This window comes from Dermacentor andersoni, chromosome 3, assembly GCF_023375885.2.
Source record: "Dermacentor andersoni chromosome 3, qqDerAnde1_hic_scaffold, whole genome shotgun sequence".
Classification (NCBI taxonomy): Eukaryota; Metazoa; Arthropoda; class Arachnida; order Ixodida; family Ixodidae; genus Dermacentor; species Dermacentor andersoni.
The window spans coordinates 236627214-236653930 of NC_092816.1; the positions used below are offsets into that span (position 1 = coordinate 236627214).

At 46.1% G+C, this 26717-nt stretch overlaps 1 protein-coding gene across 4 annotated transcripts in view; it reads left to right on the forward strand.

Annotated features, from left to right (window-relative positions):
* The first annotated feature begins 6037 nt into the window (after positions 1–6037).
* Positions 6038–26717, forward strand: part of LOC126537023 (innexin inx2-like) — a 222172-nt gene continuing 201492 nt past the window's right edge. For 2 of the 4 annotated variants that reach the window (XR_008613457.2, XM_050184139.3), the window contains exon 1: positions 6039–6821. The gene's annotated coding sequence lies outside the window, so the exon portion shown is untranslated. Of the gene's footprint in view, positions 6822–26717 lie in introns of all 4 variants that reach the window. The other 2 variants (XM_055073179.2, XR_008613459.2) reach the window with 2 other exon arrangements.

A 26717-nucleotide genomic window follows, 5' to 3' on the forward strand; every position in this document is an offset into this window, starting at 1 on the left:
CGAAGCCTCCTAGATCCGCCTGCTGCGCGCACTTGGCATGTCACACAAGCTAGTCGCAAGAACGAGGCGAACAGATAGGCCTGATTTTTGCTTGTCAATCATATGAAGCGAACAGGTAATGAGGTCAAGGAAAGCCATAGGGGAAATTATTTCTAGTTTCCATTGACGTGTAGAAATGATAAGCTAAAGGGAAATGAAAGTGGGCGAAAAAACAAAATGCCACCGCTGGGATCCGAACCAATTGCAGTACCAGTGCTGTACGCGTGCACTGCAGTACCTGTGCTACGGCGGCGGCTGTTCCCACGCCTATATTTTCGAGTATTTACGTATGTGTAGGCGATAAAACCCGCAAGTGTTAGCGAACGCCACTGAAGGTCATGGCAGTGTTTGTGGAACATCCTTTCGACAAATGGCGTCATGTACCACGTCAACTTCATGAGCCAGCAGCTGACCAATAAACCCTCGTGTGCGTCGTGCTAACTTGATGCCTTCATTGTCACAGACATTAAAATCGTGTCAACTAATGGCCAATAAATGCTGACTGCAATAAATAATAGAAAGAAGAATGGAATCGTAGAATCGTAGAATAGAATTAATAAAATTGTAGAGAACAATTAGACATCTGAAGATAAATTCATATCGCTTATAAAGATAACCTAGTTAGCCAAATGATATGTGTTCGCGACCAAACCAGACATGCGTGTCATCTGCAGCTATGGCACAGTGAAAACGAAGTAATTGAATTTTCATAGTTAGAATGGTGGTGGCAGCTGGTGCCACTATTTTAAGTGTCGATGCATTGAAACATCATCATCATCCTATATTTCTGTCGACTGCAGGACAAAGGCCCCTCCAAACGATCTCCAATTACTTCTGTCTTGCGCTAGTTGATTCCAACTTGCGCCTGCAAACTTCCTAATTTCATCACCCCACGTTATTTTCTGCAGCCCTAGACTAGTCTTCTTTTCCATTGGCACCCATTCTTTAACTCTATTGGGCCACCACTTATCTACCTTAAGCATTACATAACTTGATCCTGCTCCATTCTTTTGTCTTAATGCCAACTGTAGACAATCGACTATCCACGTTTGCTACCTGATCCACACCGCCTGTCTGGTGACGTTACGCTAAACATTGCTCTCTCTATCACTCTTCGCGCGGTCCTTGTTCTCGAGCTTCTTTGTTAACCTCCACGTTCCTGCTTCATATGTTAGCACCAGTAGAACGCAATGACTCTACACTTTTCATTTCACCGACAGTGGTAAGCTCCCAGTCTGTATTTGGCGATGCCTGATCTATGCACTCCAGCCTATTTTCATTGTTCTATAAGTTTCCTTTTCATCGTCTGGGTCCCCTGTGACTAAGTAACGTAGAATAGGGAGTCCCTTGCGAACTTAAAGCTACTTCTGTACAAAACGCTAATACGTCCTAAGCTTGAATACGCCTCTTCTGTCTTGGACCATGGCTTAGATTTAGATTACATAACAAATGGAATAGAATCTATACAAAATCGTAGGGCATGTTTCATTTTTACAATCTATTCTCGGACATCAAGCGTAACATCTATGTAGGGTACTTTAAACCCCCTCTCCTCTCATCCCGTAGGAAGTTAGCCCGCTTATCAGTGCCATGCACACAATTTATTACTATGATCTCGAATTGAAAAGTGAATTTTTGTCCGAACCTGCATGCACATCATCTCGTACTGACCATCACCATAAATTGAGCGTTCCACATTGTCACACGAACCTATTTTTCATTCATTTATTCCTAAAACTACCAATGAATGAATCATCTGCCGGCCTCAATTGTTAACATAACCGGTACATCTGCTTTTAGAACTACTATTGAAGAACACTCTTGTTAATCGGCACCTTTTATTTATTTTTATTAATATTAGAATAAGAATGGGCTGGGGTGTGTTTGGCAGGCATTGTCAGATCATGAACAACAGGTTGCCATTATCCCTCAAGAGAAAAGTGTATAACAGCTGTGTCTTACCAGTACTCACCTACGGGGCAGAAACCTGGAGGCTTACGAAAAGGGTTCTACTTCTATTGAGGACGACGCAACGAGCTATGGAAGGAAGAATGATGGGTGTAACGTTAAGGGATAAGAAAAGAGCAGATTGGGTGAGGGAACAAACGCGAGTTAATGACATCTTAGTTGAAATCAAGAAAAAGAAATGGGCATGGACAGGACATTTAATGAGGCGGGAAGATAACCGATGGTCATTAAGAGTTACGGACTGGATACCAAGGGAAGGGAAGCGTAGCAGGGGGCGGCGGAAAGTTATGTGGGTGGATGAGATTAAGAAGTTTGCAGGGACAACATGGCCACAATTGGTACATGACCGGAGTAGTTGGAGAAATATAGAAGAGGCCTTTGCACTGCAGTGGGAGCAACCAGGCTGATTATTATTATTATTATTATTATTGTTATACCCTATGATCTGTACATGCTCTGTATTTCGCTACACTCCCTTCTGTAACGCGTTCGGGCCTTGGAGGTACAATAAATAAATAAATAAATAAATAAATAAATAAATAAATAAATAAATAAATAAATAAACGGACCCCAGACAGCCTCTGGAGGCTGACTTGGCTCGTGAATTTTTGTTCACGAGAATCTGACTAATGACAATATGGAAGCCGCTTTAAATGTCAGATCGAAGGCGTTCGGGACAGGGCTGCGGGCACCATCCATACTACATACCAGCAGGTTCCTTGATAAGTTCTTCCGCCTTGCTGGCATACTGGCTTAGGCATTGCACTGCTAAGCCAAAGGTTGCGGGATCGAATTCCGGCCACTACGGCTCAATTTCGATGGGGGCTAAATGCAAGAACGCCGGCGTAGCCTGTATTTGGTGCCCGCAAAAGAACCGCAGATGGTCAAAATCAATCGGAAGTCCCCCACCACGGCGTGCCTCATAATAATATCGTGTTTTTAACATGTAAGACCTCGGAATTATTTTTCCCTTTATGAAATCGTCCACCTTCTTTAGCATTGCGACCAAGCTCGGAGAGCTTGCAAATGTTCTTTCGCTCTGCGCGTTGGTGGCATAGCTTCTTTGTTCACGTCGGGGTCAACTATAGGCGACGAGCCATGAACTCGCTGAAAAATTCCCCAGCACCCATCTCACGGTTAAGGCAGAGAAACACCCCGATGCCAGAAGCCGGGCTCTTGTCTCACGCTGCACATCGCGCCATCGAGGGGTCCACCTGTGGCGTGCATTCGGTTCCCGCCCGGGCACTACTTGAAGCACTGATGCTCGAAGCATTGCCGGAAGAAGGTCGGATTACTTGCATGACAAACTGCAATGCCCTGGTAGCTAAATAAAAATTTTTGCAGAAAATACTTTTCATTATAACATTGAAACAAAATTTGGTATTGCGAAATTAAAGCCGAGCAGTAGTGAAGCCATATCTGTATAGTACATATTTTAAGGCCACTTGCGAGGCACCAGTCCAGAAATCTGCAGGAGAAACGCATTGGCGTTACAGGTAAGATCGGCCTGAACTGCTAGACAGACGCTTTCGAGAAGTTCAACTGGTACGCCAGTGTGTTTCATAGCACATCTTTAGGACTTGTATCTCCAAAGTGGTGCTACTGTTAGGATTTCTGCCAACCATACATGACTTCACGACTGCTCGTCTCAAATTTCGTATTTTTACCATGCGTCTCAAAAAGGAAATAAATATAGTTATTGAACCTTCCTTATTAGCTATAGAGAAATGGCGATTGTTGATGGAGGTAATTCACTTTCTTTTGCTGAAATGGATCTGAAAAGGAGGAACCATAACATCGGTAACAACAAAGCTTTAAACATATCTGTGTGAAATAAAAGCTGTTGGTATTTCACAACAGGATCCTACAGGCAACCAAATTATGAGCGATCTTTGTCGTCTGTAAGTGTGCAAAGTGTGGCGCACAAAGGACACGGAGAAGAGAAAGGACGATACACACGAGGGCCCTCGTATGTGTCTCACTGTTCTTTCTCGTGTGCGTGTACTTGATGCGCAGCACTGTACATGCCAACAAGAGGCCCAAGTCGACACCTCTGTCGTCTGCATAGAGCGGACGTAGTAGTAATGCTTTCTCTTATTATTTCGCGTTTTCTTTTGCTGCAACAGCATTGTGCAGCTCTTTCATTAAAGGGGGAGCTTTAATTTCCCATTTCTTTTTCTTGATTTCAACTAAGTTGTGATTAACTCGCGTTTGTTCCCTCACCCAATCTGCTCTCTTCTTATCCCCCCTTAACGTTACACCTATCATTCTTCTTTCCATAGCTCGTTGGTTCGTCCTCAATTCCAGTAGAACCCTTTTCGTAAGCCTCCAGGTTTCTCCACCGTATGTGAGTGCTGGTAAGACACAGCTGTTATACACCTTTCTCTTGAGGGATAATGGCAACCTGTTGTTCATGATCTGAGAAAGCCTGCCACGTGGCGTCACTTTATTTTTTTGTTGACTTTCACTGGAGACAGCGCCAAACAGAGTGTCGAAGCGCAGGAGCAACGTGCTTCGTACTGAAGCATTGAGAATGTGTTCTTTCTAAAAGGCGACAGCAGGAAAACGAGCAGCTGGCAGTTCTCGTCAGGCAGAGGGCGAGAGGTAGCGGCGTCGGGACCCTGGTGCGGCATGAAGCGTGAGCGTCACGGGCCGCGAGGGCTTAAGTAACCGAATGAAGGGACAAGCAGCGACCCTTCATGCCTTGCTTTAGGTATGCGAAAGAACCGTCGCTTTGTGCAAAAAGAATTCGGTCACATCTGCATTATGTGACTAAATAGGTATCGTAAACGTCGCTGTTACTTATCATCATCATCATCAGCCTGGTTACGCCCACTGCAGGGCAAAAGGCCTATCCCATACTTCTCCAACAACCCCGGTCATGTACTAATTGTGGCCATGTCGTCCCTGCAAACTTCTTAATCTCATCCGCCCACCTAACTTTCTGCCGCCCCCTGCTACACTTCCCTGCCCTTGGAATCCAGTCCGTAACCCTTAATGACCATCGGTTATCTTCCCTCCTCATTACATGTCCTGCCCATGCCCATTTCTTTTTTTTGATTTCAACTAAGATGTCATTAACTCGCGTTTGCTCCCTCACCCAATCTCCTCTTTTCTTATCCCTTAACGTTACACCCATCATTCTTGCCATAGCTCGTTGCGTCGTCCTTAATTGAAGTAGAACCCTTGTCGTAATGCTCCAGGTTTCTGCCCCGTAGGAGAGTACTGCTAAGACACAGCTATTATACACTTTTCTCTTCAGGGATAATGACAACCTGCTGTTCACGATCTGAGAATGCCTGCCAAACCCACCCCAGCCCACTCTTATTCTTCTGATTATTTCCGTCTCATGATCCGGATCCACCGTCACTACCTGCCCTAAGTAGATGTATTCCCTTACCACTTCCAGTGCCTCGCTACCTATTGTAAATTGCTGTTGTCTTCCGAGACTGTTAAACATTAGTTTAATTTTCTGCAGATTAATTTTTAGACCCACTCTTCTGCTGTGCCTCTCCAGGTCAATGAGCATGCATTGCAATTGGTCCCCTGAGTTACTAAGCAAGGCAATATCATCAGCGAATCGCAAGTTACTAAGGTATTCTCCATTACCTTTTATCCCCAATTCTTCCCAATCCAGGTCTCTGAATACTTCCTGTAAACACGCTGTGAATAGCATTGGGCATAGGGTTTAACAATAATAATAATAATAGTCGTCATCATCAGCCTGGTTACGGCCACTGCAGTGCAAAGGCCTCTTCTATATTTCTCCAACTACTCCGGTCACGTAGTAATTGTGGCCATGTCGTCCCGGCAAACTTCTTAATCTCATCCGCCCACCTAACTTTCTGCCGCCCCTTGCTACGCTTCCCTTCCCTTGGAATCCAGTCCGTAACTCTTAATGACCATCGGTTATCTTCCTCCCTCATTACATGTCCTGCCCATGCCTGCCCATACTTATAAAGACTTCTCCAATACACTGCTAGACACCAGCGTGGGATCTCGCATAAAATGTGCCATATGGAAAATCTGGTGTTTATTTCATAAAAATACTTCGCAATGTGTCACCGATTGATAGACTCGTGCAATTGCTATCACTTAGCATCTCACTGAAGTCACAACGCGAGAATGATGTGGACATGTTGCGTTGTGCGATACAAATTATTGGTCACGTACAGCAAACAAACATAATGGACTCTAGGTTTTGAGGCTTTCTGTGGATCTTCTGAGTTGAGCAAACACTCGGGTACAAAGCGCGACAGGTCCTGGATAAAAGAGCAGGAAGCACTGTGGTCGCCCACGTCTTTTTGCACTTTCACCTGGAAGAAAGCAATTTACCGTCGCTGTCGGATCGTTCGCATTGTTTTGGTGCGAGGCGGCGAAACACCTCTCGCAAGGCACGAGCGTCGTGTGCTTAGAAGGCGAGTTGCTTGGCCTTTCCGAACAGGTGCAACCAGCGTCACAGCACGCCCGCGTACGCGGCTCCTCCGGGCAGAAGCGCGCCGAGAAATCGTGCGTAACGCCGGAGCAGCTGCGGGCTGCCCGTCACGTGGCCGCCTCCTCGACGTGCCTTTGTGTCGTCGTGGCGCGCAAGCTTCTCCCTGCCGCGGCAAGTGGCGCTTTCACACGGGTCAAAATCGCTATGTGACACGGATGAGCGGTCTCTAAGGATCGGGTCAACGACGTCGCGGCGTACCGCGCTGGAATACTCCCTCGCGTCGACAGCAGCGACAAGCATTTTGTTTACATGGGCGCCGCAGACTCTACAAGCTTCCCGGCACCCACTGTGCGACGCTCCTTCGAATCGAACAACTCCGGTGAGCAACGTTTCACGCACCACGTGTTCGCACGGCGTGACCGCATGGGGCCACGCCTGCGCTTATCGGGGAAGAGAAGTGACGTGTGCAATCTTCGCGCTTCACTTAAAGCATTGTTGCTTTGCTATAATGCCTTAAAATGGCCTGGAACCTGAACGCGAAATTCCTACTACAGCCTTAAACACGCGAATAAGTGGTCCTATGTGGACTACCGCCACAGCTCTCAACCGTTACAAAAATGTCAATTTCAACGACACAAATGTCAACTACTTTCAGACTCTTCCTTTCATAGTGTTACGGAGATGTTCGATTTAGGGAATTAAATGAATTTCCATAATTAGTTATTGTATTGGTCGCTGATAACACAAAAGAGCCTCGCTTCCCATTTACATACGCATTTCTAAATGCATTTTCTCAAAGCATATAACTACCTTTGCCTTTGACTACCCGTTGTATTCGCAAAGCAATGCTCAACGATGTCTGGATCGATCATACATTCGAACCTTGCTACAGCTCTGCTACTGTAAGCAACGTGGCGATCAACTCTGTTGAAAAATTGTTGTTACGTTATAGCATCGTAAGCAGTTCGTAATTCCAACATTACGGAAATTCAATAAACAATAATATCTAGAAATTAGCGGCGATGAAACTCTCATGATCTATTATATAGGAATCTAAAAAATCGGTTGGATGAAATACAATTCCACTGTTGACTTTAAAGAAGCACACGCAGTTTCTGTCAGAACGTCAATTGAGTAAATCGAACATGTTTTAGTGCCACAGGAGCACATATTATATGTGGCCATATATACGTTCTGGGGATACTGGCACCACTAAAAAATAAAAAATAAACATAAGCGCTACTCCGTTTACAGATAAATGTAAATACAGTAATGTTTTACCGGCGAAGCCAACCATTCGGTGCTAAAATAGCAGATCTACTTTTCGGACGTAAAATAGATTGAAATAATATTCGCAACCACAAAGAAAAATATACACGCTGTTGCACGTACATCGAATGTGTGTGCAGTAGTGTGCAATGACTGGACAGACAGACACAGCTGTTCTAAAGACAGAGTTGGCGAAGCGCCCTAAAATTATTAGCCTTCTCACTATCTTTATGTCTGAGCAAACTACGAATTAAAAATACAAATTATTAATTTATCAGGGTTGTGTTCGTCATCCTTGCCTTTGTATGAAGTCTTGTTTTCGCGCTACCAAGAATGGAAAATGGACTCGACCACCTAATCACCCTCCTTCCTAAGTAAATGAGTAATTTGCGTTTTCATTTTTCATAAACTAACCCTGGGCTCTTGTTCGCCCTAAATTCCGTGGGCGTGTGCTGCAAAAAAAAAAAAACCGCAATGTCTTTGGCATCCTTTGCAACAGGTCTTGGGCTTGTGCAACTCACGTGAAAATAAAGTTAGCTTTGCCAAACTCATCATCATCATCATCAGCCTGGTTACGCCCACTGCAGGGCAAAGGCCTCTCTCATACTTCTCCAACAACCCCGGTCATGTACTAATTGTGGCCATGTCGTCCCTGCAAACAGCTTAATCTCATCTGCCCACCTAACTTTCTGCCGCCCCCTGCTACGCTTCCCTTCCCTTGGAATCCAGTCCGTAACCCTGAATGGCCATCGGTTATCTTCCCTCCTCATTACATGTCCTGCCCATACCCGTTTCATTTTCTTTATTTCAACTAAGATGTCATTAACACGCGTTTGTTTCCTCACCAAATCTGGTCTTTTCTTATCCCTTAACGTTACACCCATCATTCTTTCCATAGCTCGTTGCGTCGTCCTCAATTGAAGTAGAACCCTTGTCGTAAGGCTCCAGATTTCTGCCCCGTACGTGAGTACTGGTAAGACACAGCTATTATACAGTTTTCTTTTGAGGGATAATGACAACCTGCTGTTCATGATCTGAGAATGCCTGCCAAGCCCACCCCAGCCCATTCTTATTCTTCTGATTATTTCCGTCTCATGATCCGGATCCGCCATCACTACCTGCCCTAAGTAGATGTATTCCCTTACCACTTCCAGTGCCTCGCTACCTATTGTATATTGCTGTTGTCTTCCGACACTGTTAAACATTAGTTTAGTTTTCTGCAGATTAATTTTTAGACCCACTCTTCTGCTTTGCCTCTCCAGGTCAATGAGCGTGCATTGCAATTGGTCCCCTGAGTTACTAAGCAAGGCAATATCATTAGCGAATCGCAAGTTACTACGGTATTCTCCCTTACCTTTTATCCCGAATTCTTCCCAATCCAGGTCTCTGAATACTTCCTGTAAACACGCTGTGAATAGCATTGGAGAGATCGTATCTCCCTGCCTGACGCCTTTCTTTATTGGGATTTTGTTGCTGTCTTATGGAGGACTATGGTGGTTGTGGAGCCGCTATAGATATCGTTCAGTATTTTTACATCCGGCTCGTCTACACCCTGATTCCGTAATGCCTCCATGATTGCTGAGGTTTCGACAGAATCGAACGCTTCCTCGTAATCAATGAAAGCTATATATAAGGGTTGGTTATATTCCGCACATTTCTCTATCACCTGATTGATAGTGTGAATATGGTCTGTTGTTGAGTAGCCTTTACGGAATCCTGCCTGGTCCTTTGCTTGACAGAAGTCTAAGGTATTCCTGATTCTATTTGTGATTACCTTAGTAAATAGTTGGTAGGCAACTCACAGTATGCTAATCGGTCTCTAATTTTTCAAGTCCTTGGCGTCCCCTTTCTTGTGGATTAGGATTATGTTAGCGTTCTTCCAAGATTCCGGTACGCTCGAGGTCATGAGGCATTACGTATACAGGGTGGCCAGTTTCTCTAGAACAATCTGCCCACCATCCTTCAACAAATATGCTGTTACCTGATCCTCCCCAGCTACCTTCCCTTTTGCATAGCTCCCAAGGCTTTCTTTACTTCTTCCGGCGTTACCTGTGGGATTTCGAATTCCTCTAGACTATTCTGTCTTTCATTATCGTCGTGGGTGCCACTGGTACTTTATAAATCTCTATATAACTCCTCAGCCACTTGAACTATCTCATCCATATTAGTAATGATATTGCCAAACTCAATTGGAGCTAAACTGTCCGACTTGGCGACAATGCGTGGATGGCGATTAGGGCCGTTTGATTTGCTTTGCCGTAGTCCTTAAGAAGTTAAGGAATGAAATAGATGAGGCGCATGAAGACGCAGAGAGCCTACCGCTGACGCAAATGGACTGGTGCCTGCTCATTCGAGTGCAAATTAATTTATTTATTTCAGAATACAGCCGGCCATTGCTTGGCCCAAGCAGGAATGAATATACATGCTTACCTAACCAAGAGAATAAAATTTATACAATATTAGCAGCACACGTATATCCAACAAATAAACCAAAAAAATAAAACTATACAATATTAGCAACACACGGATACCAAAAGAATAAACCAACAGAATAAAATTATAAAATATTAGCAGCGAACAGATACAAAACACATTTTATCAGGAAAGTAGACGAAGTAACGCATCAGAAAAATTTTGTGAGGAAAAAACAGATGCCGCTAACGAATTCCAATCTTTCACTGTTCTAGGGAAAAAACTGTATTTAAAAATGTTAGTGTTGGCGAATAGGGGAGCAAGTGAATGTTCATAAACGCCCCGAGTCCTTGGCACTAAAGGACGCATAATGCACTCTGGAAGCTGGAGCTTATTTTTTTCTGTTAAACTATTGAACAAGAATATCAATCTATTAATCTTTCTGCGGGTTTCTAGTGTATGAATGTTATTTGAGATCATTAACTGCGAGGGAGAGTCTTCCCTTTTGTATTTTCCGTATATAAACCTAACCGCTTTCCTATTGACTTTTTCAAGGATCATTATATCTTTTTTCGTGTATGGGTCCCGCACTACTAAAGCATATTCAAGTAAAGACCGTACACAGGTTTCGTAAGCCAATTTTTTATGTGTGTAGGGGCAGTTTTTAGCTTTCTTCGTAAAACCCATAGCTTTCGAAATGCAGCTGTAGAAATATTAGTAATATGAGCCGACCATTTTAACTTATCGTCAAGTGTTATACCTAAATATTTCTATTTCTCAACTTCCAAAATCATTTAGCAAAGCAATGAAGGGGGCTAGTTGGTGAACGTTCATGGTTATATTGCGCTCAGTTTTACACAGACGATATAAGTGAAGAACGGGACGTGGACTGACTTGCGCTACGTCCGTCCACGTCCCGTCCTTCACTTATATCGTCTGTGTAAAACTGAGCGCAATATAACCATGAACGTTCCAAAATCATGTTGCCGCGAAGAAAGTAAGGAAGCAAACTGGGAGACGTTTTTCTAGTTATACGTAAGAGAACAGTTTTTTCACTATTAAGTTCCATAGCGCATTTCAGACACCATTCTTCAATGGCAAAAACTGCTTTTTGTACAGAGCTGTGGTCATGTTCTGATAAAACTTGTTTAAACACAACACAGTTGTCTTCGAATAACTTAACAGAGACATCTTCAGGAACAACCGTAACTAAATCATTTACATATATTAAAAACAACAGGGGTCCCAGCACACTTCCCTGAGGAACTCCTGAATTAACATTAACAACGCTAGAAGCGGTGTTATTAATTTCCACATATTGCCGTCTGTCTGTAAGGTAGGCTTGAATCCATCGAATGATAAAAGATGGTGTGCCCATACATTCCAACTTATAGAGAAGTTTGTCATGTAGCACCTTATCAAAGGCCTTGCTAAAATCAAAGAACACCACGTCCGTTTTCCCGGACATATCAAGCACCCGCGCAAATTCATGTACAGACAAAACAGTTTGAGTAACTGTGGATAACCCCTGCCTAAACCCGTGCTGATTATCAGACAAAAGATTATGATCGCTCAGGAACTTTCGCAGTAACCGGCTACAATATGTTCCAACATCTTACAGCAACTGTATGTTATGGAAACAGGCCGATAATTTGAAACTGACAATCGATCACCTTTTTTATATACAGGAGCCACACGTGCTATTTTCAAATCTCAAGGAATTTTTCCATTTGCTAATGAGAGTTTAAAGATGTCTGTGAGGCAACCTGATATTTGTTCTGCGTAACGCCTCAAAAATACATTCGGAAGACCATCGGGTCCAGCGGATATTTCAGTGTCCAGTTTCAAAAGCATCGCCAGGCACCCTCACGAGTAACTTCAATGCCATCCTCTGGTGGAGCCACTGCTTTTATTTCATATTCATCTAATTCTGAAAACACCTCGTAGAAATACTGATTAAAATTCTCACCTATTTCGGCAGCATCAGTGATAGTCGTGTCCCTAACTTTTATCTTAGTAAGTGCATCTTTGGGCTCACTCAAGTGCTGCCAAGATTTCTGCGGATCAGTCTTTAGAAACTCTGCTAATATGTGCGAAAAATATTTAGTCCTGGCGCAGCTCACTTTTGATAATAGGTCACCTTTGATTTCTATAAACAGTGGCGTTGACGTCCCCAGCTTCTTACGATATCTCTTAAGTCTACGCTTAATGTGTATAATTTCACAAATAATCCAAGGATGTTTCCGCTTTTTAAGTATTTTTCCGTTTGCAACGTATATTGTCACGTGGTGCTGACGTTGAATAACACAGTAGCAATACTGTGAACGACAAAACAAACTTTTATTGGGCGAACCTGTGCCCAAAAAACAGGCTACACTTATAGCACAACGATAGCGGCGAACACCCTCGGCGATCGTCGAAAATCTGATCAGCGGGTCAAGCGCGTCGGCTTTTATACAACAGTCGTCGAATGTTCCAGTCTAATCGTTGGGACCCGCATGCCTTCCACAAAGTTCTACAACATTCGAGTCACGCGATGAAATCAGATAACACAAGGTTCGGCGACAACAGACAGCCGGGTAGAAGCACCGATAACTTTCCAGAAACGTCGGATACATGAAGGCGCGTCCCTCGCTGTGCGATTACAGTTGTTAAGCGGCGAAACGTGGTCGACCGATAGAGATAAGCACACGTGTCAATACCCCCCTCTTAAAAAGCATCGACCCGATGCTGCAAACAAACGAAGTTAATAAACAAAAGCACTCATAGCCAAGAAAAGAACAAAAATAACGAAGTTCGTCAGCGTCCGTAAAAGGGTTTAAGGCGCACCACGTGGATCACTTCAGATCGTGCGCGGCGCCGCTGTGAATGCGAAATGCCGTCTGGCACGACCTCATAGTCCAGAGCGCCAATACGTCGGATGACCTTGTACGGTCCGAAATAGCGTCGGAGTAGTTTCTCACTGAGTCCTCGTCGGCGTATCAGGGTCCAGACCCAAACACGGTCGCCAGGCTGGTACTCGACGAAGCGTCGTCGGAGGCTGTAGTGTCGGCTGTCGGTCCTCTGCTGGCTCTTGATTCGCAGGCGGGCGAGCTGTCGGGCTTCTTCGGCGCGCTGGAGATAGCTAGCGACGTCAACATTCTCTTCGTCAGTTACGTGCGGCAGCATGGAGTCAAGCGTCGTCGTCGGGTTCCTGCCGTAAACCAGCTTAAACGGCGTGATCTGTGTTGTTTTTTGCACCGCCGTGTTGTACGCAAAGGTTACGTACGGCTGGATCGCGTCCCACGTCTTGTCTTCGACGTCGACGTACATTGCTAGCATGTCGGCGAGGGTCTTGTTCAGGCGCTCCGTGAGACCATTCGTCTGCGGATGGTATGCAGTTATCCTCCTGTGGCTTGTCTGGCTGTACTGCAGAATGGCTTGGGTGAGCTCTGCTGTAAAAGCCGTTCCTCTGTCGGTGATGAGGACTTCTGGGGCACCATGTCGCAGCAGGATGTTCTCGACGAAAAATTTCGCCACTTCGGCTGCGCTGCCTTTTGGTAGAGGTTTAGTTTCAGCAAAGCGGGTGAGATAGTCCGTCGCCACGACGATCCACTTATTCCCGGATGTTGATATCGGAAACGGCCCCAACAAATCCATCCCAATCTGCTGGAATGGTCGGCGAGGAGGTTCGATCGGCTGTATTAATCCTGCTGGCCTTGTCGGTGGTGTCTTGCGTCGTTGACAGTCTCCGCATGTCTTGACGTAACGGGCGACGTCGGCGGTCAGACGCGCCCAGTAATACCTTTCCTGTATTGTCGACAGCGTCCGGGAGAATCCCAGGTGCCCAGCGGTTGGATCGTCGTGTAGGGCGTGCAGTATTTCTGGACGCAGCGCTGACGGTACAACAAGAGGGTAGCTGGCGCGGACTGGTGAGAAGTTCTTCTTCACGAGCAGGTTGTTTTGTAGCGTGAACGACGACAACCCGCGCTTAAATGCCCTAGGGACAACGTCGGTGTTTCCTTCCAAATACTCGACGAGGCCTTTTAGCTCCGGGTCTGCTCGTTGCTGTTTAGTGAAGTCTTCCGCGCTTATTATCCCAAGGAAGGCGTCGTCGTTCTCGTCGTCTCGCGGCGGGGGATCGATGGGGGCGCGCGATAAGCAGTCGGCGTCGGAGTGTTTTCTTCCGGACTTGTATATTACCGTGACGTCATATTCTTGTAGTCTGAGGCTCCACCGCGCCAGCCGTCCTGAAGGGTCCTTTAAGTTAGCTAGCCAACACAATGCATGATGGTCACTGACGACTTTGAATGGCCTGCCATAGAGGTAAGGGCGGAATTTAGCTATAGCCCAAATGATGGCGAGGCATTCCTTTTCAGTCGTAGAATAGTTGCTTTCCGCTTTTGATAGCGACCGGCTAGCATACGATATCACCCTTTCAAGTCCTTCTTTCCTCTGGACTAGGACGGCACCGAGTCCTAGGCTACTGGCGTCAGTGTGGATTTCGGTATCGGCGTCCTCGTCGAAGTGTGCAAGTACCGGCGGCGACTGCATGCATCGTTTGAGTTCTTGAAATGCCTTGGCCTGCGGCGTTTCCCACTTGAACGCGACATCACATTTGGTTAGATGTGTTAGCGGCTCCGCGATGCGTGAGAAGTCCTTGACAAATCGCCTATAGTAGGCACACATGCCAAGGAATCTGCGCACTGCCTTCTTGTCGGTTGGCTGCGGGAACTTTGCGATGGCAGCTGTCTTCTGTGGGTCGGGGCGTACTCCTGATTTGCTGATCACGTGGCCTAGGAACAAAAGCTCATCGTAAGCGAAGCGGCACTTTTCCGGCTTCAGAGTGAGCCCTGATGACTTGATGGCTTCTAACACTGTCGCAAGCCGCCTAAGGTGATCGTCGAAATTTCCGGCGAAGACAACGACGTCATCCAGGTAAACAAGGCACGTCTGCCACTTCAGTCCGGCTAACACCGTGTCCATGACGCGCTGAAACGTTGCAGGCGCCGAGCACAGTCCGAATGGCATGACCTTGAACTCGTAGAGGCCGTCTGGCGTGATGAAGGCAGTCTTTTCGCGATCTCTTTCGTCGACTTCTATTTGCCAGTAGCCAGACTTGAGGTCCATCGACGAGAAGTATTTAGCGTTGCAGAGCCGATCCAATGCGTCGTCTATCCGTGGAAGGGGGTACACATCCTTCTTCGTGATCTTGTTCAGTCGGCGATAATCGACGCAGAAGCGTAGGGTTCCGTCCTTTTTCTTTACCAGGACTACAGGAGAGGCCCACGGGCTTTTCGACGGCTGGATGATGTCGTCGCGCAGCATTTCGTCGACTTGTTGCCTAATAGCTTCACGTTCTCGCGTCGAAACTCGGTAAGGGCTCTGGCGGAGTGGTCGAGCGCTCTCTTCGGTTATTATGCGATGCTTTGCAACTGGTGTTTGTCGAATCCTCGAAGACGTCGAAAAGCAGTCTTTGTATCGTCGGAGAAGACTTCTGATCTGTTGCTGCTTACTCATAGGAAGACTTGGATTCACGTCGAAGTCTGGTTCGGGGACAATGCTCATCGGTGTAGATGCGGCTGAATCCGAGAGGACAAAGGCATTGCTGGTTTCCACAATTTCCTCGATGTATGCGATTGTCGTGCCCTTGTTGATGTGCTTGAACTCTTGGCTGAAGTTGGTTAGCATAACTTCCACTTGCCCTCCGTGGAGTCGAGCGATCCCTCTTGCGACGCAAATTTCACGGTCGAGCAGTAGAGCAGCAGGTCGCCCTCGATGACGCCTTCTACGTCAGCGGGTGTTTCAGTGCCGACGGAAATAATAATGCTGACGCGCGGCGGGATGCTCACTTGATCTTCGAGCACACTCAAGGCGTGGCGACTACGACAGCTCTCCGGCGGTATCGCTTCATCTTGTGACAGCGTTATCGATTTCGACTTCAGGTCGATGACTGCGCCATGTTGATTCAGGAAGTCCATGCCGAGAATGACGTCTCGTGAACACTGTTGGAGGACAACGAAGGTGGCAGGGTAAGTCCGGTCATGAACGGTAATTCTTGCCGTGCAGATCCCAGTCGGCCTAATCAGGTGTCCTCCAGCGGTGCGAATTTGAGGGCCTTCCCATGCAGTCTTAACTTTCCTCAACTGGGCGGCGATGGGTCCACTCATGACGGAGTAATTGGCTCCTGTGTCTACTAAGGCGGTGACTGCGTGGCCGTCGAGAAGCACGTCGAGGTCGGTGGTTCTTTGTCTTGCGTTACAGTTAGGTCTCGGCGTCGGATCACGGCTGCGTCGTGTTGAACTGAAGCTGGAAAGTCGCGTCGTCAAGTCGTCTTTCGTCAGTGTAGTCTTGGCTTCCTGACTTCGTCGGGACGGCGGCGTGTCGTCATTAGGTCGTTGAGATGGTTTCTTCGTCGTCTTCGTCGTCGGCGGCGGAGGATCTTCGTCAGTATGACGAACACCAACCGCACCTCCATCGGTTGCTGCTTTTAGTTTTCCGGATACGGGCTCGCTGACCGGCCCCGGGCTGGGCCAGTGTATGGTCGGCGCAGCTGCGACAGGTAGCGGCCTGGTGATGGCGAACGCGACGGTCGTCGAGAGCTCCACTGAGTAGCGGCGAGGTAGTCGGCGATATCGCGAGGGCGTTCACCTCGCTGCGGGCGCGGAGCATTGACGGCGAAACCTCGCAGTCCCATCTCCCGGTATGGGCATCGGCGATACACATGGCCGGCTTCTCCGCAGTGATAGCAGAGCTGACGGTGGTCGGGGGCTCGCCAAATGTCCGTCTTCCTCGCGTAGGTGCGCTGGGCGACGGGTGGGCGTGCTGGCGGCGGCGGCGGCGGACGACGGAATTGCGTCGTTGTGGGGCCCTGGCGTGGTCGCGGAGGGGACCTTGACGGCGTGCGACGGCGGCGTAGGTCATCGCTTCTGGCTGGGGCTGCGGTAATCGAGGTTGCACCTCAGGAACCCCAAGCGATCGCTGAACCTCATCTTTCACGATGCCAGCGATCGAAGCTACTTGAGGCTGCGACGAAGGCAGGACCTTGCGCAGTTCTTCGCGCACAATGGCCCTGATGGTCTCTTGAAGGTCGTCCGAACCCAGTCCTTGGATGGCATACTGCGGCGTGTACCCCTGGCCGTTATATTGCCGGGCGCGCATCTCCAGAGTTTTCTCGATCGTCGATGCCTCTACAGAAAACTCAGCCACAGTCTTCGGTGGGTTAAGTATAAGTCCGGCGAAAAGGTCTTGCTTGACGCCGCGCATCAGGAAGCGAACGTTTTTCTCCTCCGACATTTCCGGGTCGGCGTGCCGGAAAAGACGGGCCATCTCCTCCGTGAAGATCGCGATCGTCTCGTTTGGCAGCTGCACTCTGGTTTCTAGTAGAGCTTGGGCTCGCTCTTTTCGCACGACGCTTGTAAACGTGTGCAAGAAGCCGCTTCGGAAAAGGTCCCACGTCGTTAAGGTGGCTTCCCGATTCTCGAACCACGTCCTGGCGGCGTCTTCCAATGCGAAATAGACATGCCGAAGCTTGTCGTCGCTGTCCCAACTGTTAAACTTAGCGACCCTCTCATACCTTTCGAGCCAGGTTTCCGGGTCCTCGAATGTTGATCCGCGGAACGTCGGAGGTTCCCTGGGCTGCTGCAGCACAATGGGGGACGCTGGGGCTACCATTGGGGTTGCCTTGTCCACAATCTTCTTGGTCTTCTCAGGTAGAAGTCCGTGCTCCGGGGGCAGCTGTTGAAGACGGCGGCTTGCTCGATGCTCCGGGACTACGTTGGTGTTCTCTTTGCGGTCCGGGCTTGGATCACGGCTTGTCGGGGGCGTCCGGTACATGAACGAAAAGCACCTCCACCAGATGTCACGTGGTGGTGACGTTGAATAACACAGTAGCAATACTGTGAACGACAAAACAAACTTTTATTGGGCGAACCTGTGCCCAAAAAACAGGCTACACTTATAGCACAACGATAGCGGCGAACACCCTCGGCGATCGTCGAAAATCTGATCAGCGGGTCAAGCGCGTCGGCTTTTATACAACAGTCGTCGAATGTTCCAGACTAATCGTTGGGACCCGCATGCCTTCCACAAAGTTCTACAACATTCGAGTCACGCGATGAAATCAGATAACACAAGGTTCGGCGACAACAGACAGCCGGGTAGAAGCATCGATAACTTTCCAGAAACGTCAGATACATGAAGGCGCGTCCCTCGCTGTGCGATTACAGTTGTTAAGCGGCGAAACGTGGTCGGCCGATAGAGATAAGCACACGTGTCAATATTTTATGCAATGCCTAAGCACATTAGCGAACCATTGCCAAGACCTTTCCGCATCATCACATGTAATCCCAATATTTTCTTCAATATAGTCAATAATCGCCTCATCGTCAGCTCTACTAAATTGCTTAACTGTAGCGACATCAAGTGCATGGGCTTTTCATTTTTCAACCTTCCAGGAAAAAGAAAATAACTTATGGTCAGATATGCCGGTTTCAATTGTAACAGCTCCTTCTTTATATCCTTCACTAATGAACAGCAGGTCAAGAATTCATGTTCCGCGAGTACATTCAGTAACTATTTGGTCAAGACCAAGGGCAAGCGTAACATCAAGGATTCTATCGCTCGTATGCGATAATCCAAAACACAGATTGTTCCAATTTAATAAAGGCAAATTAAAGTCACCCGTTACAATCACATTCTTATTTCGTAATAACAACACGCGATCATACAATTTACTCAAAAAGCTTTCATCAGCGTCTGGAACACGATAAACTGCACACAAATGAAACGCCGTTTCCTTCACTTTGATTTTCAAAAAAGCCTTTCATGCTCAGCAATCTGGCTTCCTACGTCAACATCGACAAAGGATTTAACAACCACAGCAATACCACCCCCTCTAGATCCTCGGTTCCACTGATATAACTGACAACCTGGTGGGATAACCTGTTGCGTGGTAGCTTAAGAATGCCGTGAGTTTAGTGACAATTTTTAAATATGTCTAAACTTTTACTTAAGGTGTGTGCAATAGAAGTCGGTGGTAACTCCGTTAGACAGGATACCAGTAAGCTATCGCAGGAGACGAAAGATCTGATCAACAAACGCCAATGTATGAAAGCCTCTAACGCTACAGCTAGAGTAGAACTGGCAGAACTTTCGAAGTTAATCACCAAGCGCAAGACAGCTGACACAAGGAAGTATAATGTGGACAGAATTGAACATGCTCTCAGGAACGGAGGAAGCCTAAAAGCAGTGAAGAAGAAACTAGGAATTGGCAAGAATCAGACGTATGCGTTATGAGACAAACCGGCAATATCATTACTAATATGGACGAGATAGTTCAAGTGGCTGAGGAGTTCTATAGAGATTTATACAGTACCAGTGGCACCCACGACGATAATGGAAGAGCGAATATTCCAGAGGAATTCGAAATCCCACAGGTAACGCCGGAAGAAGTAAAGAAAGCCTTGGCAACTATGCAAAGGGGGAAGGCAGCTGGGGAGGATCAGGAAACAGCAGATTTATTGAAAGATGGCGGGTAGATTGTTCTAGAGAAATTGGCCACCCTGTATACGCAATGCCTCATGACCTCGAGCATACCGGAATCTTGGATGAACGCTAACATAATCCAAATCCATAAGAAAGGGGACGCCAAAGACTTGAAAAATTATAGACCGATCAGCTTACTGTCAGTTGCCTAGCAACTATTTACTAAGGTAATCACAAATAGATTCAGGAACACCTTAGACTTCTGTGAAGCAAAGGACCAGGCAGGATTCCGTAAAGGCTGCTCAAGAATAGACCATATTCACACTATCAATCAGGTGATAGAGAAATGTGCGGAATATAACCAACCCTTATATATAGCTTTCATTGATTACGAGAAAGCGTTTCATTCATTTGAAACCTCAGCAGCCATGGAGGCATTACGGAATCAGGGTGTAGACGAGCTGTATGTAAAAATACTGAAAGATATGTATAGCGGCTCCACAGCCAGCGTAGACCTCCATAAAGAAAGCAAAAAAATCCCAATAAAGAAAGGCGTCAGGCAGGGACATACGATCTCTCCAATGCTATTCACAGCGTGTTTACAGGAGGTATTCAGAAACTTGAATTGGGAAGAATTGGGGATAAGAGTTAATGGAGAATACGTTAGTAAGTTGCGATTCAGTGATGATATTACCTTGCTTAGTAACTCTGGGGCCAATTGCAATGCATGGTCACTGGCCTGGATAGGCAATGCAGAAGGGTGGGTCTTAAAATTATTCTGCAGAAAACTAAAGCAATGTTTAACAGTCTCGGGAGAGAACAGCAGTTTACGATAGGTAGCGAGGCCGTGGAAGTGGTAAGGGAATACATCTACTTTCGGGAGGTAGTGACTGCGGATCCGGATCATGAGGCTGAAATAATCAGAAGAATAAGAAGGGGCTGGGGTGCGCTTGGCAGGCATTCTCGAATCATGAACACCAGGCGGCCATTATCCCTCAAAAGAAAACTGTATAACAGCTGCGTCTTACTAGTACTCGCCTGCGGGGCAGAAACCTGGAGGCTTACGACAAGGGTTCTACTTCAATTGAGGACGACACCACCAGCTATGGAAAGAAGAATACATTATGCAAAACAGAAGTGAGGCGTGCAGACAGGACACAAGAGTAGAGAAGTGGACAACACGACCGCCGACTATCAATTCAAGGGAGCACCGAGGCGAAAAAAGAAAGAAGACACAAAACACATCCGCGCAAGCTCAGGAATGGTAACACCACGTGTCAGTCGGGTACGCCGGCACGTGTACCCGACTGCCACGTGGTGTTAACATTCCTGAGCTTGCGCAGATGAGTTTTGTGTTTTCTTTCTTTTTTCGCCTCAGTGCTCCCTTCAATTGATAGTCGGCGTTCGTGTTGTCCACTTCTCTACTCTTGTGTCCTTTCTGCACGCCTCACTTCGTTTTTGCATCATGATTCTTTACCAACTAGCTCAGCTTTCTGTCGTTCTAAGGAAAGAAGAATGATGGGCGTAACGTTAAGGCATAAGAAAAGAGCAGATTGAGTGAAGGAAAAAACGTGAGATAATGATGCCTTAGTGGAAATAAAGAAAAGGAAACGGGTATGGGCAGGACATGTAATGAGGAGGGAAGATACCCGATGGTCATTAAGGATTACGGACTGGGTTTCATGAGAAGAGAAGCGTAGCAGGGGCGGCAGAAAGTTAGGTAGGCGGATGAGATTAAGAAGTTTGCAGGGACAACATGGCCAGAATTAGCACGGGACTGGGGCAGTCGGAAAAGTATGGGAGAGGTCTTTTCCCTGCAGTGGGCGCAACTAGGCTGATGATGATGATGATGATGATGATGATGATGATATATGCAATGTAACCAAAAGTCATAGACTCAGTTAACATAACGGTATAGCTTGCTGTATGAGGTTCGTCCCACATCTTAGGATAATGAAGTCTATGATTTCGATGGACGCACATCACTGCATGATCAATTCTGTCTCTGCATGATTTTTTTGCGCAACGTCTATAGAACCAGGCCTATCAAAAGTGCAGAGCAGTCATTCGGGCAAGTGGACTTGGAAAAGCTGAAGTGGGAAGCAAAAATTGGACCTGACTTCATTATTTACACTAACACAGCATTGTGTAGGACCAGTGCTCAATTTTCATCTTATTTAACTATTCCACTAGATTGACTGCTATTTCGAATACTTTCAGAGCACACAACAATGCCTTGTGGCTTTTTGCCTTCACACAAATGCGGTGTTCTAAGTTTTGGAGGTTCCTCTAATCAATCCTCTGCATTTAGCTGCTTTTTGTTACAACATAAAAAGGTTACACCAGCCTCCTCACGTTGCAGTTGAAAGCATTACAAACAGCTTCATTTTCTTTTCTTCTTCTTTCTTTATTTGTTCCCATTGCTAAAATACAATGACGCGGGCTTCGTAATCTATAGCGGCTACCATGTCTGAGACTTCTCATACACTTTTTATCTGTATCCTTTGCCACATGTAGTACGCTTAGAAATTTTTTTCGAGTGTGCTGCGCTGCTTCTATTTAAGTCACGTGGAAAGCGATGGCACCAGAGAAATGGTCCTTTTGTTACACTTGAGCTACATATCAGCTGTATGGCATAGCACCATTCTACAACACATTCCCATGAAGGCCTAGATAATTGTTATATTGTACCAAAATAATAATGATATATAAAACCATGTGCAGGAATTACACAAACTTAATTCCGTTTCGCTTTCCCTCTTTCAATTTATAATGTGTGTTTTATCTGTCTTGTTTCTCTTTACCATCATTGTGTATGTATTACTGTTATTTCTTGCAGATAAGTGAAACTGCATTTCTGCTATTTCTTTTGTGACTACTCCGTCGTTGACTGTGATGAGTTATTGTATGAATGAACTTGCAATTTGTATTTCTATCTTGCCTTATTTTTTCTGTGCGTTACATTGTACGCTCGGAATGTGTAATTTTAAATGTGACCATGTATTATATGCCTTTTTCGTCGTTATGTAACTGCCCCGTGTAGGGGGTGCTACGGCTCTTTCAACCTGTAATTGATGACAGTTTTTGCTGCAGGTTTCCAGTGTCGTGTACTGTTACGGGACACAAATAAAGACATTATTATTATTATTATTATTATTATTATTATTATTATTATTATTATTATTATTATTATTATTATTATTATTGAACACACCCGAAAAATCCATTCCGCAGTGCTAGTCAGCACCTTCCCACAGAGCTGTCCTGGAACAGTGGCATCCCCACCACACTAGGGGCAGAACTGTCACCTTCTGCTTCACACTCTTGCCCAAGCTCTACACGACACACAAGACACACTCATGTATGCTTTCATCGGGCGGCCATGACAAAAAGAGACAGAGAGTGTGTGATGAATACAGAGGAAACACAATAAATAATTGTTACATTATGTTATAATTGCTCAAAGGAGCAGCACTCTTACATGCATGATGTAGTAAATATAGTTACATTATGCTTACTGTTAAAGTGGATTGACCAAGTCTGGGATGTTTAGCATGCCATGCTCGCTGACATGTTTCATGAAATCCTGGGCCTTATGCGTCGGCATAGAGAGGCCAGATGGGAAGCCCAGTACTAGGCGCGGTTGTAAGCACTGGTCCCTCCTTGCTAACAGATGCCCTCAGGTGGCATCAACCGTGGAGGTGGGACTCAGACCGGCACATCAAAGCGTCGGGCGATGCTGCTGGACACAGCGCTGACACGTCTTATTTTCGGAAACCCGTCTGCTTGCGCCTATCACGCAACCACGTGCTTTTACGAATGACCATCTTTCTCTTTTTGGTGTCATATTCCCTTAATGAGGTTTTCTTTGTCATGACGCTTTCGTTCATTGGTAAACAGCTTGTCGATCCTTTTGTAGAAGTGTGTTTGCCTGAGCCAAGTAGTCACAGGGGACCTGGATCATGAGGAAAACACCAAATAAGAATGGATTGGAGTACCCAGGTCTGTTATCTTATAAAAGTACACAATCAGTGTATTCATTGCAAGCTGCTGGGCTGAAACTTAGTGGATAACACATAAACTTGAAAACAACCAGGACCGTGCAATGCGTGGTGGATTATACTACGGCAGGTTTATTGAATGCAGCAAAGGAATGCAGCGGACATACTTGTTGAGAATAACATAAGTTGAGTCGTACAGGTCATGCAATGGAAAGGGCTGACAACCGGCACTTTTAACAGTATATCTGCCAATGGGAGGGAAACATGGTCGAGGTCAGTAGAGACCATAGTAGCATGGTACTATTAAGAAATCTTCAGGCATATTTTGGCGTTGGTTGACACAAGGCATGATAGCTAAAGATCTCTATTACCTTATAGTTTCCGTAGAAGAAAACCTACTGTTTGCATAAAAATGAGTAATCTGGGTTTCAATTTGTGCAAACTTTATCACAACTCTGTTCTTTTTCATTTGCTTGAATAAGTTTTTGGCTGTACCGTCGGTTTCCTACTCATCATCGTCTTTCATTGTTTCCAGTTTCCTAAGCAACACTTTCTTTGCCGCTTCCTGGGGTATGACATTTGTAATTTTCTTGCCATATATATTTTTGACACTTGAGCCACTGGGTATGCAAAAACATAGACAACCTGCTGCTGGCTAATGTCCGGCGTAGCAGACAACTTCGGGAAAGGAGACGTGATCCTCGGTATGGGCTCATTCTTGGCTTATCCCCCAGAATGGGTGCACCACTGTTACACAAGCGGTACGAAGCCTTCGATGCATTTATATATACATTTCTCCGTGTATACATCTCTTAAGAAGCCAGCAGACAATGTCACCAAGGACAACACAGGGGAAATTACTTGTATTTGCCAACTGAACTAATGAAATGGTAAATAAATGGGCATGAACGTGGATGAAAAACAACTTGCCGCGTGTGGGGAACTATTCCACGTGTTCGCATTACGATGCTCTGCTCAAGGAGCTACCGCGGCACCGTTCTTCCATCCACTTTCTTGGGTATTTATGTTGTGCTACTAAGACTAACCTTGCAAGTGTTCACCAGTGCCACCACTCACAATCTTTGCCGGCGGAACATCCTTCCTGCTGCAGACGTCGCGAGCACGTGATTTTTTTGGGTGAAGGCAACTGTTCAATAAACCCACAACCCGAAGGCATCATTGTTGCTGGATTTGAGACCCTCGTTATGGAATGAACGAGAAGAAAAAAGTCGACCGAGGGGCCCGACCTTTATTAATCATATCATAAGAAGCCAACGAACAATGGCACCAAGGACAACATAGTGTAAATTACTTGCACTTACTAATTGACTTAAAGAAATAGGTAGAGCATCTCACACGTAATGCGGAGCCGTGGGATCGCTCCACACCTGCGGCAAGTGTTCTTTCTTCATCCACTTTCATTTCCAATAATTTATCATTTCTTTAATTCAATTAGTAGGTACAAGCAATTTCCCCTATGTTGCCCTTGGTGTCATGGCTGGCTTCTTCTGATGTGATTAAGAAAAATCGGGTCCCTTGGTTAACCCCCTTACTTCCAGTTCCTTACATAACGAGGGTATTAAATGCGAGAACATTGATGCCTTCAGGAAGCATGTGTGAGTTTATTTACGAATTGCCGTCACCCAAAATGATCACCTGCTCGTGACTCCTGCGGCAGAAAGAATGTTCCACATCCTTATACGAAGCCGTGGGATCATTCTTCACCTGGGGCAAGTTGTTTTTTCATCCACTTTCATTTCCAATAATTCATAATTTCCTTAACTCACCTAATAACTACAAACGAGAAGAAAGGGGGTTAACCGAGGGGCCCGATTTTATTAGTGATATCATGAGTAGCCAACAAGCACTGACACCAAGCTCAACATAGGGGAAATTACTTGTGCTTAATAAATGGAATGAAGAAACGATAAATTATAGGAAATTAAAGTGGACGAAAAAACAACTTGCCGCAGGTGGGAACCGAACCCACAACCTTCGCATTTCGCGTGCGATGCTATACCAATTGAGCTACCGCGGCGCTGTTTCCCCATCCACTTTCTTAGGTATTTATGTGTACTAGTAGAACCCTGGGAGTGTTAGCCAGCGCCACCACTGACATACCTTGGCGGCGGACGTGGAACGTCCTTGTTACCGCAGGCGTCAAGAGAACGTGATCTTTTTTTGGGTGAAGGCAGCTGGTCAATAAGCCCACATACACTAGCTGAAGGCATCAATGTTGCCGGATTCAAGATTTATCGTTTCTTCATTCCATTTATTGAGCACAAGTAATTTCTCCTATGTTGTCCTTGGTGTCAGTGTTTGTTGGCTACTCATGACATGACTAATAAAATCGGGCCCCTTGGTTAACCCCCTTTCTTCTCGTTTATTACATAACGAGGGTCTAGAATCCGGCAACATTGCTGCCTTCAGGTAGCATATGTGGGTTTATTGACCAGTTGCCGTCACGCAAAAAAAGATCACGTTCTCGTGACGCCTGCGGCAACAAGGACGTTCCACGTCCGCCGCCAAGATCTGTGAGTGGTGGCGCTGGCTAACACTCCCAGGGTTCTACTAGTACACTAAATACCCAAGAAAGTGGATGGGGAAACAGCGCCGCGGTAGCTCAATTGGTATAGCATCCAACGCAAAATTCGAAGGTTGTGGGTTCGGTTCCCACCTGCGGAAAGGTTTTTTTCATCACTTTAATTTCCATTCATTTGTCGTTTATTCATTCCATTTATTGAGCACAAGTGATTTCCTCTATGTTTCCTTGGTGTCAGTGTTTGTTGGCTACTCTTAACAGCTACAAGTAATTTCCCCTATGTGGTCCTTGGGGTCATTGTTTGTCGGCTTCTTATGATATTGTTACGTGTGGAAAGACACAGACGAAAGAGGGTATTTAGTATTTACAGGCTATTTACACTGGAGCCAGGCAGCCAGGCCGACACTCGCTCGCGCCCAGGGCACCGACCAACTTCATTGTCGTTCTCGCGGCGGCTCGTCTCGTGAGCATCGCCGATGATGTCGTAATGCAACCCCCCCCCCCCCCCCCGGCGGCAAAAGCACCGTCACGGCGCTGTTAAATATCCGAGGCGCGTCGAGAGTTGTAGGGCTTGAGTCGGGTGACG